Raw genomic sequence first — 401 nt, forward strand, 5'->3', positions numbered from 1 at the left:
AATGATGATATTGACATGACTCCTTCCCCGCGATTCTGATCAGAAGAAGGTAACTATGCTGAATTCAAATTTTGACTTAAGAAGAATAATAATGCCACACGATATTTTGAAACCCTAATTTTTCATACCTCTATCTATAATCACAAAAACCATAATAGCATCAGACATCGCTAAAATCAGTAATAGCAACTCATTTCCTACATTTTTTACATGACATGCAAAACAGCCGATGCCTATCCCAAATTCCTTTTTCGTAGCACGATTTTGTCTGGATATCATAAGATACGACGAAAGGGTTTCGATCTTTGGCTAGGTACCCCAGAGTAAACCCTAGGCAATCTGTAGCTAGACTTTTTCTTTAATGAAATATCCCACTGAATGGAGAAACTGAAGCCACCATA

This window comes from Plasmopara halstedii (genome assembly GCF_900000015.1).
Source record: "Plasmopara halstedii genome assembly, contig: Scaffold_3120, whole genome shotgun sequence".
Taxonomy (NCBI): domain Eukaryota; phylum Oomycota; class Peronosporomycetes; order Peronosporales; family Peronosporaceae; genus Plasmopara; species Plasmopara halstedii.